The sequence below is a fragment of the Sphaerodactylus townsendi genome, linkage group LG07 (assembly GCF_021028975.2).
Source record: "Sphaerodactylus townsendi isolate TG3544 linkage group LG07, MPM_Stown_v2.3, whole genome shotgun sequence".
Lineage (NCBI taxonomy): Eukaryota > Metazoa > Chordata > Lepidosauria > Squamata > Sphaerodactylidae > Sphaerodactylus > Sphaerodactylus townsendi.
Window position 1 is genome coordinate 19,423,084 of NC_059431.1, and position 16,666 is coordinate 19,439,749.

Here is a 16,666-nt window from a genome sequence, read left to right on the forward strand (position 1 = left end):
ATTGAAATGAGGAATATCTGACGAGGTGTGTGCTTTTCAGGTAGCAACAAGGAGCAAAACACGTAATGTTGCAGAGTGTGTGGAGAGTGTTGCAGGACCACACAACATGCCTCGACATGTTAAATGCTCAGAGTCCCTCAGAATGAAAAAAAACACACCATACGTTTAGATCTAGGCAGTTTGTTATGTGTGCATTCATCCTCCTTAGTCAAATTTTCTGGTGAGATTCCAGTAGTGACACTCTGACTTTGTAATGGAACGGTCGTTCAAGAGTTTTACAAAATGTTTTACCAAATCTCTTCCATTTTTAACATCCTCTTTCACTGACTTAATTAGAGAAGATTCGCTAGCGCAACAGACTTGCTTTTCTATCTGCGGTAATAAGCTGAAACATCCCTCCTACTTGGTGAGGTATTATTTTCCTAGACAGGCAACCGTTCTATGTAGCATAACATAACAAACGATCTCCCGAGGAACAGAGTGTGCTGTCCTGATCCATGTTCTAAGTGTTTTAACAAATCAGAAGGCAGAAGTTCTATTTATGTTTAAAAGTAGAGAAAGGGGGAGGGGGAACCAAATGTCCAGGTGAAGACTGAGTAAATTCAAGGAGGAACCCAATATCAAGATGGCTGAGGGTCAGTTAAACGGTTAAAGGCTTATGGTTACTCGCAGGCCTGGCCAAAAAATGCTGTCTCTTTAACAAAAGCTTAATGTATGGAAAAAGGTGCCCATGGTAGAGTGAACTGTGCTCTGCTGGAACTGTTTACACAACTCTTGCCAGTCTGCAAGCCTAAACAAAACAATTCTCACAATACTAGAACCAGGGGGCATTCATTGAAAATGCTGGGGGGAAGAATTAGGACTAATAAAAGGAAACACTTCTTCACGCAACATGTGATTGGTGTTTGGAATATGCTGCCACAGGAGGTGGTTATGGCCACTAACCTGGATAGCTTTAAAAAGGGCTTGGACAGATTTATGGAGGAGAAGTCGATCTCTGGCTACCAATCTTGATCCTCCTTAGTCTGAGATTGCAAATGCCTGAGCAGACCAGGTGCTCGGGAGCATCAGCAGCAGCGGAAGGCCATTGCTTTCACCTCCTGCATGTGAGCTCCCAAAGGCACCTGGTGGGCCACTGCGAGTAGCAGAGTGCTGGACTAGATGGACTCTGGTCTGATCCAGCAGGCTAGTTCTTATGTAAACACTGCTTGGATGTTGTGTGAGAGCACTCATCCAGTTTTCCTCTTGCAAAAGGGATAGATTGGAGTGTGACAAGCACTTCAGTAATTTCTCTTTAGTAATTCCCTCCCCTCCTTTCCATTTCTTGTACATGTCCTTTTTGTATCTTAACTCACTTGAGAGTCCTTTAGACATCCATCCTGGTTTCTTTAGACACCTCCCACTTGTTCTCCTCACTGGAACCCTTTGAAATTGTGCCTTTAAGATCTCACTTTTAAGAAACTCCCATCCATCTTGTACTCCCTTCTCTTTTTGTATTCTTAACCATGAGATCACACCCAGTAGTTTCTAAAGTCGGGTCCCTCCGCACTGTAGGATTCGACCTTAGTTCGACGTAGATCCGACCAGGGTACTCCACACAGCCATAGTGTTTGACTCGTGTCTGTCTTGGCTCCCCCCCTCACCGTTAAATTTTCGAGCTCGACTGGGAGGTACAACTTCCTGGCGAACTCAGGTTGCACTCAAGCCGAAGATGGCAGAGTGCGGAATCTCCCTCGCCTCGACTTTGCCAGCCAATCACAGTGCAGTATTTCGGCCATGCGCAGAACGGGAGACTCGTGGTGGCAGTGAGAAGTGCGCCTTAAAAAGAATCCTCCTACATAGCTCCTACGTCAGTAAACGGGGAAAAAAGGGACACACACTCACGTTTCCCGCCATAGAACGGCAGCCAATCGGGAATGAGGAGCGGAGAAGACGCGGGGAGGTAATCCCGCCCTCTGAACTCGGCTCTGGAGACACGAGTCAGCTGCTGTGCGGAGTAACAGAGGAGTCAAGCTCAGGTAATGATTTCCAAAGACATGAGTTGAACCCTAGTTGCCTCTGCTGTGCGGAGGGGCCCGTAGTTTCTTACGTCCTCAGTGTTTATGAAATTGCAGTTTTGTAAATCCCAAACGTTTCCCTATGGCTATCTAGAAATCGTCACGCTGTTCAGCTTTTTAAAGCCACCTAGAGATTCCCTTTTAGCCTTAGACAGGAAATTGTGCCAGTACAGGCATGTCAAGGGGGGGGGGGGGGGTTCATGAGTTCAAATCCTTCCCATTACATTTCCGGCTTGCTTGACATCCGGAAAGCCCTCACTGGCAGGATAGCACAAGCACCACTGTTTCCAGTGAAGAAACTTTCACTTCTCCTTCTACTGAAGGGGGAATAAGATACCTGAACAAATAGTTGCTCAGTCACTGAACCCACCCCATAAAAAATCTATACCTACGGCACTGTTCCAGTATAATACTCTGAGTCAACAGGAGTAAGGGCATCTCATAGATCAAATCAAATACATACATAAATTCATATACAGTAATATGACAAAGAAGGCACCACCAGTTTGTAACCCTAGTGTGCACACACATGTACAACAGCTGTAATGTGGGATATGGAAACATGACAGAATTCTGCAGCTTGGTGTGAGATTCAAAAGGCCATCTCTTTTCAACGCTCCTACTCTTCTGAAGGACACCACATCCAAAAAGCCATTGGTCTGCATTCCAGGTGTGCACAGCTAGATACACCCCAGCAATCCATCTACAGGAGATGCTACATTCTTCTTGTAAAGCTCTTCTTGCAAGACAGAACTATTCCACCGGGCTTTCGGAGGGGCTGGCCGCGGCTTTACTGCCCCCCACTGAAACTGAAATTGAGGCTGCCTGTTTCCACCTTTCTTCATCTTGGTTGGCCCTGTTGTTGATTCCATCATGGGCCCTGCCTGTTCCCTCCCTTTTTTTTTGGCCTTTAGATTGGGCGCCTGTTTTTAACCAACTTTTGTCAAACAACTTTGTTGTTTAATTCATATTTGTTGTGAGCAACTGCTGCTTAAGTTTTTAATGGGTTTAATAAGTTTAAGTTTTATGTTGTTTTGACTTGCTGTCTCGGAGAACAGCCATTTTGTGAGCCGCCTCGAGCCCCTCGGGGAAGAGGTGGCCTATAAGTTTAATAAATAAATAAATAAATAAATAAATAAATAAATAAATAAATAAATAAATAAATAAATAAATAAATAAAATGAAATAGTACAAATAGTACAGAGGTCTGCACACAACTTTGTTTTACCCTCTTTTGAGTAGGAATGAAGCCTAGCTATAAAAATGCATTTAAAAACTCCTTCATGGGTACCCAAAATCTCCAAGGATACCTAGAGATGACTGAAACAAGATTAGTCACGCAGTTCCTGAATGTCATATTGCAGACAGGCAGTCCATTTACATGCGTTCGGGGGTGGGGTTATATGGATTAGGGTTTTTTTTCAAGTATTTGCGTCACATTTTAGGTCGGAGTGTTTTTATTCTTTTGGGGGCACAGTTCTGATATAGTTGATCTTACTTTAGAAAGTTACACTTTCTTTTTTGTTTTTAAGCCATTTTCTGTAAGAATGTGCAATTGTTTACCTGCAGAGTTAAGCATGCCTAAACTCACTGAAATCAATGAATATCTAAATCTACTTATGATTACTATTTGGCTCATTCCACACATGCAGAATAATGCACTTTCAAACTGTTTTCAGTGCTCTCTGAAGCTGTGCGGAATAGCAAAATCCACTTTCAAACAGTTGTGAAAGTGGTTTGAAAACACATTATTTTGTGTGTGCGGAAGGGGCCTAAGTCTCTGACCTTTGTCTTTTATGGCTGGCTTCATACGTTGCTTCTGTATATCAAGGTTAACTTTGTGGATCACTTCAGTGTGGTGTATTGGTTAGAGCTGTGGTGCTACTCACTCCACAGCTTGTGAAGAGCCACATTTGCAATTACCATAAACCAAAAAGAGCCATGTGACTACTGAATGCTTTGTGTACCACTCCCACCCCACTCTATAGGATTAAATGTGTAAACATTACCAGACTACTTTAACCATGTCAGGTGGTCTCTTCCTACCACTGTTGAACCCCTGTGTATCTGCAGTGAGGGGAAGGGCTTGTAAGTCAGTCTTGCAAAAGATAAAACAGCTTGCAAGCTTCTCCAGAACTCTTTCATTATCTTGGATGTTAAGAGATAAACGCTTCCATATGTTGACAGTGCCCTTCAAGCTGAGCTTTCAAGGGCTGGTTAGAACATCTCACTGTGCTAAATGGAAACCACCCGCCAACCCCACAGTGCAATAGCTTGGCCCACTTTCCTGAAACAAGGGCAGGTCCCACTTTAGAAACAGTGCTCAGAAGAATCACAGGCAGCATACCAGAGAGATCCATGTGGTTCCTGAGCATCTCTGGGTTAGAGTGTCTCACTGGTATCTAGGTTCAAATCCCCACTCTGACGCGGAAGCTTGCTGGATGACCTTGGGCTTGTAATACATTCTCAGGCCTAATGGTCGTTGTTGCTGCGAGGGTGTTCTGAAGGTGCTGTGAGGGCAGTTGTGAGGATGAAAAAAAATGATGTAAGCTCCTTTGGAGACCCAATGAGGAGAAAGGTGGGTTATAAATGAAGTAAACAAATGAACGAATCAGTGCTCCTGAAAACAGTCCTGCGCCATAAATCGTAGAACAGAAAGACAGGAGAATCAAGTAAAGACTGCTGAGGGAGAGGTGGAGCTTACCTATTGTTTGTTGCAGGGGCGTACCACCTATGGGGACATGGGGTAACCCATGTCCCCGGGCGCACATGTACCTGGGCGCCAGCACCAGCTTCGGGCGGTAGACCTGGACGCCAGCGGCGGCTCCAAGTGGTTGACCTGAATGCTGGCAGCGGCTCCGAGCAGTAGATCTGGACACTACCGTGGGCTCCAGGCAGTAGACCTGGGCTCTGGGTGGTAGACCTGGTCACCTGAGGGGTGGGGGGTGGAAAATTCAGATTTTGTCTCCAGGCTCCATTTTTCCTAGATACACCTCTGGTTTGTTGTGATGGTTGACTTGGTATCTCCCATGATAAGCAGAGTGAGAAAATGATTTGGCAGGCTCATTCCGCACATGCAGAATAATGCACTTTCAAACTACTTTCAGTGCTCTTTGAAGCTGTGCAGAATAGCAAAATCCACTTGCAAACAGTTGTGAAAGTGGTTTGAAAACGCATTATTTTGCGTGTGTGGAAGGGGCCGTAGACTGGCTGATTCAAGTTTGAATATTCTTATTTTGATTTCCCTTCCCCTTTATGAAAAAAAATCTGTTTCCTTGTGTCAGATATTTCATTCAAAGCAACACTCGTTGCATCAACTCGTTGCATCAACTCGTTGATGTAACAGTTAAGGTATAAATGGTGTAAAAACAGTTTGGACATATAAATGTGGTATGAGAAACAAGCCAATTCATGGATAGCTCAGGCTAGCTTAATCCCATAAGGTATCAGAACCTAAGGAAGGTCTGCCATAGTTAGTATTGGAATGGGAGACCACCAAGAAAACCCAAAGTGATGATGCAGAGCCAGACAATGGCAAACCACCTCCAAATGTCTTGAAAACCCTATAGGGTTGCCATACATTAGCCGTGATTTGACAGTCACTTCCCATCACCACCAAGAGACCAACCCCCCCCCCCCCAATTGACAGCAAAGAATATGAGGCAAATTGAAAGCAATGGACAAAACATAGGCAGTCAAAAATAAATCAAAATCTGGCTCTTCCCTTCCCTATGATAGATAACTCATTTGGAACCAGCCAATATCCCTTTTCTGTACTGAACCAGGAAGCAGGTATAGTGAGACACTAACTGGTTCCTTTCAGAAAGGAGCTGGAACCAGCAGAAAGGAGCAGCAGTGGACAAGGCAACTGGCCAGGAAGAGCAGAGTGACCTGCTGGTGTTCATTTTTGGAGGGCTTTTCTCAAAGCCACATCTTTTAAAACAGTGTATTTTTAACAGGGGTTTGCAGGGGTTATCTTTTTTTCTCTTTGTAAGGTTGCTAAGAGCTGAGACTGCTGGAGGTGGGGCTTAACAGGGGTTAACAGAGGTTACTCTTTGTCCTGGGCTGCTAAAGGTGGGGCTCCTGAGGTGAGTCATTCAGTCTTTAATTCAGTCTCTGGAACCAGCAGAAAGGAGCAGCAGGACAAGGCACTGGCCAGAAGAGTAGAGGACTCAAGCTGGTGTTCATTTTGGAGGGCTTTTCAAAGCCACATCTTTTTAAAACAACAGTGCATTTTTTAACAGGGGTTTGCAGGGGTTATCTTTTTTTCTCTTTGTAAGGTTGCTAAGAGCTGAGACTGCTGGAGGTGGGGCTTAACAGGGGTTAACAGAGGTTACTCTTTGTCCTGGGCTCCTGAGGTGAGTCATTCAGTCTTTAATTCAGTCTCTGGAACCAGCGGCGCGCGCCTAGTGGCGCGCGCAATTTCTTCTTCTTTTTTAAAAATAAATAAATTAATTAATAAGGACATTTTTTGAGGGATAGTAGGTACAGATAGCTCCAAGGGGCACTGACTAAAAGTTTAATATCTAAATATATAAACAAAAGCAGATATGAAGGCAGGAAGCCAGCAGGGGGATGGGGGCTTCCCAGTGTTTTGCACTGAGTGTCACATGTATGACTATCTGCCACTAGGCCAGAAGTCGTGGGTGTGCCCTCGCTGCAATGAGCTCCTGGCATACAAGGAACGTGTCCGTTCTCTTGAAGCCAAGGTGGCAGACCTGGAGAAGCTGAGAGAGGCAGAGAGGGCAACAAACAAGGCTTTCAGGGACCCAGCAGCCGGGTCCCACTCCCATGGTGACATCTCTTCAGATGTCATGGAGAATGAGAGTCTGGGTGCCAGAGGGTGCCAGTCTGAGGTGGGGGAAGATGTTCCCTTAGATGGGACCCCTTCCTTAGTTGGTGGTCAGATATCCTCTCGCACTGAGGATACCCCTCGGGGAGGTGGGGGGCTCCTTGTAGTGGGTGATTCGATCATCAGGAATATAGAGAGTTGGGTTTGTGACAGGCGTGATGACCGCATGGTGACTTGCCTGCCTGGTGCGAAGGTTGCGGATGTCACGCTACGTCTAGATAGGCTGTTAGACAGTGCTGGGGTGGAGTCAGCAGTTGTGGTCCACATTGGTACCAATGACATTGGGAAATGTAGCCGGGAGGTTCTGGAAGCTAAATTTAGGCTGCTAGGAAAAAGGTTAAAATCCAGGACCCCCAAGGTGGCATTCTCTGAAATGCTACCTGTTCCACGCGCAGGGCGAGCTAGGCAAGCGGAGATACAGGGTCTCAATGCGTGGATGAGAAGGTGGTGCAAGGCAGAGGGTTTCAGATTTGTCAGGAACTGGGGAACTGTGAAGAGTTCAGGAACATTCTGAAAGTGTCAGTTGGAGGATGTGGCTCAGAACACAGGAAGGGCAGTTAGTGAGTGAGGGTTTAACTGAAGCTGAAGCCCAGTTCGTTTTTTCCTGAAGTTTTCTTTTGTTAATTCGTTAGAGCAACTTGTAAGCTTGCCTGTTATATGTAATAAACTACAAAAAAGAAGAAGTTTCTATGAGTGTATTGAATCAATAAGCAATTCAAGTAGAAGGGGACTGTGGAGTCTTCCTTGACATGGTGGCAAGCGGAGGGATTTTGAAATACACTCAGTGAGCATTTTGTTGGCAAGCAAAGAGTGTAAATTTGCTCTAGTACAAACCACAGATTTCAGTTGAATGTGCAGATGGACGAACCAGTAGTGAAACCTCGATCTAAAAAGGTGAATGAAGTGCAGGTCACACTGGAAGAGCCCAGAATATGCACACCATTTTTCTCAGCTGAGCCAGAATCAAGCAGCAGAGTGGTAGCTCAAGAGTTGGGAGCCACGGGACAGCTGTTGAATGGCAAGGAGTTGAGAGACATGGATGAGAATGACCAAGAAAGGTCTGTAGTACACCCCAGAGGACTACCCAGAGTTAATGCAACCAGACGGGATAGTATAGATACAGACGATTCCTCAGTACCAACCAGCACTGAGGGATGGATGAGGATGCTGCAAACGTTTATGCACGCACAAGAAACCACCATGAACTTGCTGATGCAGGATAGACAGAGGGAGTCGACTGCAGCTTGGCAGAAGAGACAGTTCCCCAGGTATCAGCAGGGTGAGTCAGTGGAAAGTTTTTTAGCTTTGTTTGAAGCTGCCTTGAGAGAAAATGAAGTTCCCAGAAGAGAGCAAGTGAGGGCGTTATGGCCTTGCGTTGCTGGAGATTTAGCTCAGTTATTAGGTGAACTTACACTTGGGGAAGAAGCCACCTATGAGAATTTTAAAAGGCAGGCCTTAGCCAGATTTGGAAAATCCGAGATCCAGTTGAGAGAAGAACTGAGGGGAGCTTTCCCTAAGAGGAAGGAGAGCTATGTTGCTTTTATGGCTCGATTGAAACTTATAGTTCAGCAATGGTATACAGCTGCAAAGGTTCAGTCCATAGAAGACTTTTGCAACTTGATAGCAAGAGAGCAATTTTTTCAAACACTCCCTGAAGAAATTTCAGCTCTTGTTCACGCTAAAGAGAGCTTAGATTTGTCTGACTTGGCTGCTTTCGCAGACCAGATGGCTGACATAAAAAGCAAGGAAAGAAAACCAGCATGTTTTGTATCAGGGAAGAGAGAATTGTTTAAAACCAACCCGAGAAATATTGAGTTTACGGGTAAAGATGGAGAAAAAACTTTGCTTCAGAGAAAGGACTTATTTCCAAGGCCCAGAAAACCGGCTGAGATCTATACACCAAGGAATATAATCTGCTTTTTGTGTGGAGAAAGGGGTCACTTCAAATCACAATGTGCAAGAAATAAGAGAGAAACAAGAGTGCAACATGTTGGAAATAATCGGGTTTTGGTGCAAAATGAAGATTGGGAGGAGATTAATGATTCACCAGGTAGTTCTGCTTGTTCCAGTGAAGGAGAAGAGCCGGTCACCGTGGTGATGAAGAACTCTGCTAAGTCCTGGAGAAACTCTGCGCTGACAACTAAGAGATATGCTGGTGATGAGGAACTTGTTAAATCCACTGAACAAGAACCAAGAGTGAGAATGGGAGAGTTACAGCTGGTTGATGTAAATAGTGTGATATCTGAGGAACAGAGACAGTGGGTTGGAGATCTCAGGGCTATGAAAGTGTTACTTGGGGGGAAGTTGTGGGTGGAAGGTTCTGTTGACACGGGGCAGATATAAGTTCTATCAACAGAAAGTTGTTAAAGCAAATAAGTCATCAGTTGGTGGGAAGGATGCAGGTTACCCCATATGAAGGACCCCCTATGTACTTAGATTTAGTACTGATTCATATCCAGACTCCCAGAATTGAAAAGGACATATATGCCATTGTACATGATGTTTCTGATATGCCTTTTATAATTGGAGCAGATGTGTTGTACCAATCTAGACAAATGAACGCAGTAGTTACTAGGTCAAAGGCTAAAACAAGCACTGAGAAAAGAGAGAAACAGAAGGCTCAAAGGGGGGAATTAGAAGATGTACATGAAAAGTTTCCAACTAGGATTCCTAAAGCTGGAAAAAAACTTAAGTCAAATATAGGTGAGCAAAAAAGAAAAAGTGGGGTGGAAGTGGAGTTGACAGCAAAAGCTGAGTTAACTAAGTCACAATTGGAGGGAAAGAAAGATGAGTCATTAAGCACTCCTAGTCCAGCTATGGAAGTTGAAACTTTCCATTTTGAGGATAAAGAAAATGTATGTCATGAAAGGTTTGAGCAGTTTAAAACTGAACAAAGATCATGTACTACTTTAAAAGAGTTATGTGAAAAGGCAGAGGTTGCTTCTGGAGAAGTATCTAAAGAAAATCCTGAGAGATTTATATGGCAATCTGGCTTATTGTATCGCCAAAAATGGAGGCAGGGCTTTTCTGAGAAGGGAAAAGTAACCTTACAGTTAGTAATTCCAAGAAAGTACAGGGAAGAAATTTTAGAACTGGCTCATAGTGTCCCATTGGCTGGACACCTAGGAATAAGAAGGACTATGGAAAGAATTCAAAGGCAGTTTTTTTGGCCAGGGTTGACTAAAGCAGTTAAGGATTTTTGCAAGACATGTGATGTATGTCAACGGGCTGGGCACGCTACTGATAGAACTAGGTGTGAGCTACGACCCTACCCAGTAATTGATGAACCCTTTGCAAGGGTCAGTTTGGACATTTTAGGTCCTTTACCTAAAAGTAGTTCGGGAAAACAGTATATTGTAGTTATAGTTGACCATGCAAGCAGATTTCCTTGTGTGTTTTGTGTGAGAAACATTACATCTGTGTCAGTAGCTAAGGCCTTAATGGAATTTGTGTCCACATATGGTGTGATAGAGAATTACCAATGACTGATCAAGCTAATTTGATGTCACAGGTGATGAAAATTTTTTCGTGTGAGTTGGCTGAGGGTTCAGCATGCCCCTGTAGTGGTAGTATAACCCTCAGTCAAATGGTTTAGTGGAGAGGGCCATTCAGAACTTCTGGGACAATTGTTGAAGTCTTATGTACTAAAAGCATTCAAATTCATGGGATCAAGCGGTACCATATTTGGCGTTCAACTCTCCATTGATTCAGTCAAAGCCTAGGATTTAGTCCAAAATCAGTTGTGTTTGGTAGAGATATCAGAGGTCCTTTGGAAGCTTAGCTGAAACAGAGTAGGAAGGCTTTACCTGACAACTCTTGTCCCAAGGATGTAAATGCATATTTCTGTGAGCTACCAAGAACTCTGCAGGAAGTAAGGACAGCTGCAGCATTTGAAGCAAATCAGCAAAAGCAAAAGACCTACTTTGATGTTAAAGGCTAGAACCACGCAGCTTTGCAGTGGGTAATAAAGTTTTATTACTGTCAGTGGATAAGCCTGTTAAGTTGGATGTGAAACTGGAAGGGACCTTATGTGATAATACAGGTTTTACCCAATGACGAAATTATGTAATTCAAGAAGATGATGGGCAGAGAACTGTGTGCATGCGAATAGGTTGAAACAGTATTGTAGAGAGATCTGTAATGACTTTTCCAGTACAAGTTGACACCTATACAGATGAGTTTGTGGAATGGAATTTTGAGGAGTGCTCTGATGTGAGTAAAGTTCGAATTTCAGATGGTTTTATCAGAAGAACGAGAAATATATGCAAGTTAGACATTTGTTAAAAGGACTTTGAATTGTTGTTTACTGAACAGCCCGGTTTGACTCACCTGATTTCCCACCACATTGACACTGGAAGGTGTTGCACCTATTAAAACCACCACCATACCCTAGTGGCACAATCGTATGAAAGAAGTTGTGGAGAAGGAGGTTAAGCAAATGTTGAAGTGGGATATTATTGAGCCTAGTAACAGTGCATGGGGAGCACCCATAGTACTAGTGAAGAAAAAGCAAGTGTCTGAGGGGTGACCCTCCTGAATTCAGACTGTGTGTAGACTTTAGAAAGATTTAATCTAATGACAACTCTTGATCCTTATCCCACACCCCGTTTGGAGGAATTGGTGGAAAGATTAGCTAGTGCTAAGTTTATAAGCACCTTGGACTGTTCAAAGGGGTATTGGCAAATTCCCCTAACTAAAGAAGCCTCTGAGAAAACAGCCTTTGTATGCGGGCTTGGGCATTTTCAATTTAAGAGAATGCCTTTTGGGTTAAACGGAGCGTCCAAAACCTTCCAGAGGTTGATTGATAAGGTTCTTACTGGGTTAGATTATGCCTTTGGTTATCAGGATGATATAGCCATCATGTCTGATTCCTGGGAGACCCATTTGAAACATATACGAATGGTTTTGCAGAAGGTTCAGGAAGCTGGGTTAACTTTGAGACCTGATAAGTGTCAATTTGGATGGAAGGAGGTGATATACCTTGGTCACTGTGTCGGCAACGGTCAAATTAAGCCTCTTGAAGCTAAGGTTGCCAGTATTAAGAATTGGCCTATTCCAACCACAAAAAAGGATATTCAGTCCTTTTTAGGATTAGTTGGGTTTTATAGAAAGTTCATACCTCAACTAAGTGAACTAGCTACACCATTATCAGACTTATGTAAAAAGCGAGCTCCATTTAAAGTTGTTTGGAGCGATAGATGTCAAACTGCTTTTGACGGGGTAAAAAGGGCTGTTGTAAATGCTCCAGTATTAGTTGCTCCTGATTTTAACAAACCATTTGAAGTGTATACTGATGCTTCGGAACGAGGTTTAGGTGCTACATTAGTTCAGAAAGGCGAAGACCAATTGATGCATCCAATAGTTTTCCTTAGTAGAAAGCTGTTACCTAGAGAATGTGCATACTCAATGATCGAGAAGGAATGCCTCGCCATTTTGTGGGCAATCAAAAAATTACATCCTTACCTAATAGGGTCTAAGTTTATTGTAAGATCTGACCATAATCCTTTGGCCTTTTTGAGCAAGATGAAAAACAGCAATGCTCGTATTTTGAGATGGTCCTTAGCCCTACAAGATTATGAATTTGAGATTCGACATGTAAAGGGTAAGGACAATATTATTGCTGATGCACTAAGTCGTCAGGGTAATGGTTAATTATATATAATTGCCTGTATGATATGATTGGATCTAACTGAAATTTTGAGACATTTAGCCCCTAAATTTCAGCTGAAAAGGGGCATGTGAAGAGTTCAGGAACATTCTGAAAGTGTCAGTTGGAGGATGTGGCTCAGAACACAGGAAGGGCAGTTAGGAGTGAGGGTTTAACTGAAGCGGAAGCCCAGTTCGTTTTTTTTCCTGAAGTTTTCTTTTGTTAATTCGTTAGAGCAACTTGTAAGCTTGCCTGTTATATGTAATAAACTACAAAAAAGAAGAAGTTTCTATGAGTGTATTGAATCAATAAGCAATTCAAGTAGAAGGGGACTGTGGAGTCTTCCTTGACAGGAACCTTTTGGGATAAGGCAGGCCTGTACAAAAGGGACGGGCTTCATCTTAACCAAAGAGGAACCAGGCTGCTGGCGCTCAACATTAAAAAGGTGGCAGAACAGCTTTTAAACTGATCCCTGGGGGAAAGCCGACAGGAGCTGAGGTGACTTCGGTTCGGAATACGGAGTCCATGGGGATGCAGACAGAGAAGGAGGTTTTTTTAAATCAACCACATACAAGTGAAGAGCACAGCAATGTGATAAGTGATAGTGTCTACAAAAGGCTAGAGGGCAAAACACATAAATCCCAGGTTAGGGACAGAGACAGAGTATACAAGTGTCTCTATGCTAATAGTAGAAGCATTCGACCTAAAATGGGGGAGCTGGAGTACAGAGTTTTGAAGGAGGACATTGATATAGTGGGCATCACAGAGACATGGTGGAATGAGGAGAACCAGTGGGATGCTGTTATCCCAGGTTACAGGCTCTACAGGAAGGATAGGACAGGGCGTATTGGGGGTGGAGTGGCCCTCTACATCAAAGAGAGCATAGTGTCACATAAAATAGACAATGCAGGGGGAGCTGATTCCTCTACAGAAGCACGGTGGATATCAATACCAGGGGTGAAGCATAGTTTAACATTAGGAATATATTATCGTCCCCCTGACCAAAGCGCACAAGAGGATTCTGAGATGGAAAAAGAAATTAGAGAGGCCAACAAAAGCAAAAATGTCGTGGTAATGGGCGATTTTAACTATCCCCATATAAACTGGAAAAATGCATGTTGAGGTCATAGTAAGGAGAGAACATTCCTGGATATGCTAAATGACTGTGGCTTAGAGCAGATGGTTGTAGAACCAACCAGGGGAGATGTGATCCTAGATCTAATTCTATGTGGGACCCAGGACCTGGTGCGGGAAGTCAGTGTTGTTGAGCCGATAGGGAACAGCGACCACAATGCTGTCAGATTCAGTATCTCTGCATGCGAACAAGTGACAACTACTAATGTAGTTACATTTGCCTTCAGAAAGGGAAATTTCTCAAAGATGAGGGGGATAGTGCGCAGGAAGCTGAAAGGGAAAATCAAGAGAGTCAAAAATGTCCAAGATGCTTGGAGGTTATTTAAAAACACAGTCACAAAAGCTCAGTTGGAATGTGTTCCGCAGGTTAGGAAAGGCAGCGCCCAGTCCAAAAGAAAGCCACCATGGTTAACAAGGGACGTTGAGGAAATTATTAGGAAAAAAAAGATGTCTTTTAGAAAATGGAAGTCCAACTTAACTGATAAAGAATACCAGAGAGAACACAAATGGTGGCAAAAGAGAAGCAAGTTAGCTGTAAGGGAGGCAAAAAAGGATTATGAGGAACACATGGCTGTGAACATCAAAACCAGCAACAAACAGTTCTTCAAGTACATCAAAAGCAGGAAGCCAGCAAGGGAAGCGGTAGGCCCGTTAGATGACAAAGGAACAAAGGGTGTGCTAAAAGATGACAGGGAGATTGCAGAAAAGCTGAATGAATTCTTTGCATCTGTCTTCACCCAAGAGGAGGTGAGGAAAATTCCTGCACCTGAACCAAGCTTCTTAGGAGGCGAATCCGAGGAACTAACAAAGATAGTGGTAGACAAGGAAGAAGTTCTGGCAGCCATTGATAAACTAAATGTTACCAAATTGCTGATCTTCTCACTTTAATATGCAACTTATCCTTGAAATCAGGCTCCATCCCTGAAGACTGGAAGATGGCCAATGTCACACCAATCTTTAAGAAAGGATCTAGGGGGGACCCGGGAAATTACAGGCCAGTCAGTTTGACATCTGTTCCTGGTAAATTAGTAGAATCTGTCATTAAAGATAAAATTATAAAACATGTAGAAAAGCAAGACCTGCTGAGAAAGAGTCAGCATGGCTTTTGCCGAGGCAAATCCTGTCTTACAAACTTACTAGAGTTCTTTGAGGATGTAAACAGGCATGTGGATAAGGGGGAACCAGTGGACATTGTCTACTTGGATTTCCAAAAGGCTTTTGACAAAGTTCCTCACCAGAGACTATTGAGAAAACTCAGCAATGAAGGAATAAGAGGGGAAGTCCTCCTATGGATTAAAAACTGGTTGAGAAACAGGGAGCAAAGAGTGGGTGTAAATGGGAAATTCTCACAATGGAGAGATGTAGGGAGTGGTGTCCCCCAAGGATCCGTATTGGGACCAGTGCTCTTTAACCTATTCATAAATGACCTGGAAGTAGGGGTGGGTAGCGTGGTGGCCAAGTTTGCAGATGATACCAAATTATGTAGGGTGGTGAGAACCACAAAGGATTGCGAGGAGCTCCAAGCGGACCTTGATAAAGTAGGTGAGTGGGCTAAGAAATGGCAAATGCAGTTCAATGTAGCAAAATGCAAAGTGATGCACATAGGGGCAAAAAATCCAAACTTCACATACATGCTACAGGGGTCAGTGCTATCAGTCACAGACCAGGAAAGGGATTTGGGCGTCTTAGTTGATAGTTCCATGGGAATGTCAACTCAATGTATGGCAGCTGTGAAAAAGGCAAACTCTATGCTGGGGATAATTAGGAAAGGAATTGAGAATAAAACTGCAAAGATTGTCATGCCCTTATATAAAGCTGTGGTGCGACCGCACTTGGAGTACTGTGTTCAGTTCTGGTCGCCACATCTCAAAAAGGATATTGAAGAGATAGAAAACGTGCAGAGAAGGGCGACGAGGATGATTGAGGGACTGCAGCACCTTCCTTATGAGGAAAGGCTGCAGCGTTTGGGACTCTTTAGTTTGGAGAGGAGACGTCTGAGGGGGGATATGATTGAAGTCTATAAAATTATGCATGGGGTAGAAAATGTTGACAGAGAAATTTTTCTCTCTTCCTCACAATACTAGAACCAGGGGGCATTCATTGAAAATGTTGGGAAGAATTAGAACCAATAAAAGGAAACACTTCTTCACGCAACGTGTGATTGGTGTTTGGAATATGCTGCCACAGGAGGTGGTGGATGCAATACTAACCTGGATAGCTTTAAAAGGGGCTTGGACAGATTTATGGAGGAGAAGTCGATTTATGGCTACCAATCTTGATCCTCTTTGATCTGAGATTGCAAATGCCTTAACAGTCCAGGTGCTCCGGAGCAACAGCCACAGAAGGCCATTGCTTTCACATCCTACATGTGAACTCCCAAAGGCACCTGGTGGGCCACTGCGAGTAGCAGAGAGCTGGACTAGATGGACTCTGGTCTGATCCAGCTGGCTTGTTCTTATGTTCTTATGTTCTTAACTGGGACCTGTGTGTTTAGGTCTACTGTCACCTTCCCTGATGCAAGACCATTCCAGACTCCCAGACAGAGCCTTTTCAAATGAGCCATTGTCGCACAGTAAATGAACCCCTTGTTATTTGTTTGTTATTCATCTTTCCTCAAGATAATGGTCTTGTTACAAAGAAGAGTTGCTTTTTATACCCCACTTTATTCTATCATTAGAAGTCTCAAAGTGGCTTACAGACTCTTTCCCTTCCTGTCCCCTCAACAGGTACCTTGTGAAGTGGGTGAGGGTGAGAGAGTTCTGAGTCTCAGGGTCACCCAGCAGGCTTCAGGTGGAGGAGTGGAGAAACATATCTGGTTATCCAGATTAGACTCTGTTGCTCTTAACTATTACAACATTCTGGGTGTGGTGTGGTGTGTGTGTGTGTGTGTGTGTGTGCGCGCGCACTCTTTCTTCCTAACTAGACTTTTTTGTGCTGGAGTGAATGCTATGAGGAATTTATGGAATCATCCCAGAG

General features: G+C 43.7%; 1 long non-coding RNA gene across 1 annotated transcript in view; it reads left to right on the plus strand.

Annotated features, from left to right (window-relative positions):
• LOC125436304 overlaps positions 1-16,666 on the plus strand; it is a 62,293-nt gene that overhangs the window by 10,031 nt on the left and 35,596 nt on the right. The gene's annotated exons all lie outside the window — the stretch shown is intronic.